The sequence below is a fragment of the Penaeus monodon genome, chromosome 16, assembly GCF_015228065.2.
Source record: "Penaeus monodon isolate SGIC_2016 chromosome 16, NSTDA_Pmon_1, whole genome shotgun sequence".
NCBI classification, from domain to species: domain Eukaryota; kingdom Metazoa; phylum Arthropoda; class Malacostraca; order Decapoda; family Penaeidae; genus Penaeus; species Penaeus monodon.
In genome coordinates this window covers 23,237,554-23,240,053 of record NC_051401.1, presented here as the reverse complement: position 1 = coordinate 23,240,053, position 2,500 = coordinate 23,237,554, and positions in this window count along the sequence as shown.

Here is a 2,500-nt window from a genome sequence, read left to right as displayed (position 1 = left end):
TAACAGGACAATTGCATTAATAAGTCACAGCAGCAGCAAAATTTGTTGAAAATTATTGCTGAAAAGAATGAAGTTAATTGAAGAGAAGAAATTGCAGACGAAACAAGCAGGTTTTCGCCCTGGAAAAGGTACCAGAAACCAGATCCTAAATCTTGAAATGATAATAGAGAAAACACGGAGAACATCAGAAAGACCTATACCTGTGTTTCATAGATTAACTCGAAAGCTTGATACTGTTGATCACGATATCCTCCTGAATAACATCGAACGATTATGAAATTTCCAAAACACATAATCCAACTAATAAAGCCATGTATGACCAACAACATGCAGCTGTAAGAACCACTTATGGTGTTAACAGAAGGTTCGAAGTCAACCAAGGAGCACGAACAAGGTTGCATTCTGTCTCTTGCACCTTTTTGATATATAATTCTGAAGCAATTATGAGAGGTGCGCTAGAGAATTTTGAAGGAATGAGATGTTGGAGGATAAAATATCAAACTAAGATACGCCGAGGATATAAGTTTAATGCCAGCAGTAATCAGGAACTACAACAACTACTTAGATAAAAGTTAGAGAAGCAAGCAAGAAGGCTGGTTAATTTTAATGCCAAGAAAACTAAGATCATGAAGATCAAAGAAACCGCAATGAAACAAAACGATGATGAAATGTTACAATCAATGGAGTGTTGTGGAAAAGGTGAAAGAGTTCACTTATCTGGAGTGTTTTTACTAACAAATATGATGAATTCACCGGAAATAAAAAGAAGATTGCTATTGCCAAAACGCCACAGTGCTCTCAATAAACATCTGGAAAGAACCGAAGCATAACCTTACGGACAAAGCTGGGTTATTGAATCATTAATTTTCCATGGGTCATATGGTTCGGAGTTTGGGAGTGCTTGAGAAGAAGACCCTACAAAAAGGGCATAGTTTGAACTGTGGTGTTTACAGACGAGTACTGCGTATTAAACTGGACAGAAAAGAAAACGATTGATGAAGTGCTGAGACAAAAATAGATTGTTAAAGACCGGCTGGGGGGCATCTTGAACAAAGGAAACTAAAGTTTATTGGTCATGTGATGAAAAGTGGAAAGTATTGAGAAAAACAGAATATTCTTAAGAGGTTGAATAAAACGAAAGGGCGTTTAAAAATCATCGATTTAACGCAAAACCAAAAAGATTCCTCACCAGAGTGAAGCTAAAAGGATTTAGACAAAGTTCATCCCTGTGGGAAGCGGTTACATATATTTGATTACAAAATTGAAACCCTAGGATAGGACATATAGAAATTCAAATTTAAGTGTTGCATTAAGCTTGAGGACATAAAAGAATCATAAATGATTGGTTACCAAACCTTAATGGCAGAGCGCAGCATGGAGTCGGGTGTGTCACTGGCTATGGCAGTTGAAGGACCAGGGCCGTTTCTACCGACCACGACAAAGCTATACGAAATAAAAGAACTGTTATTGTAGAAAAAGGGTACACCAAATTTTCTTTAGATTTTGAATGATGAATAAAAAAATTGTTGGACGTAAATGACAAACCAGGATTTTTAGTAATCAAACATGACGATAAAATGAATGTCAGTACTAAGGAAACATCATTGGTGATAAAACTTACTCCTCAATTTTCACCAGGATTCATGACCAGGAATCTTATATGGCATCCCAAAAATACACCAACCTATTATTCCATTTCATTTACATTAGGAACAATTATATTTTCAAAAAAAATGGCATCTTTTTTTGAAAGAACCTTACTGTAAACAGTATACCATTCAAAAACATTTCACCATGTCCAAAAACATAATTGATATTCCTAATGTTATTGAAAATGCCTTCGCAATTTTTTTATGTAACGATTTGTTCACATGTGCTATTAGATGAACCCATCAACATCACAGACTGAGGCTGTAGCAAGGGTGTCATTTCAAGTCCCTACTTTTAGCTATAGTTTCATTGTGTCATAATGAGAAAAAAGGGTTGAAAGAATTGTCCAAACAGATTTTAAACCAGTTCCACTGCTATCGATAGTTGATAACACAGCATTATTATTTCATAACTGTAGAGCATATCAATAAACTAATTAGAGTACTTAAATAATAAAGACCTTAATACTAAAACTTATTTTTAATATCAAGAGTTAAAAAAAAAACAATTTTTGGTTCGCCCCCCTTTCTTGAGCTGACACATCCTTAGAAAGCCTACCTAAACACTTTACTACTCACATCTCAATCCCAAAATACAAGGATATTTCATTTCAATTTGTAGAGCTACAAACTCCCTAGAATCTATTTGATTTTCTCGAAAGAAATTGATTCCATTACAAACATCTTAAAAAATTATTTTCCATAAATCTCATTTAAGAAACATTTGGAAAACTTGAACAGTACCTACAACAATTCCTTTAGATGTTCCTAAGGATAACGTTTATATAAACTTACCTACTTAAGAATCAAAGTTCTGTTTGTAACTAGGTCTCATTAGAAAAATATTCCCC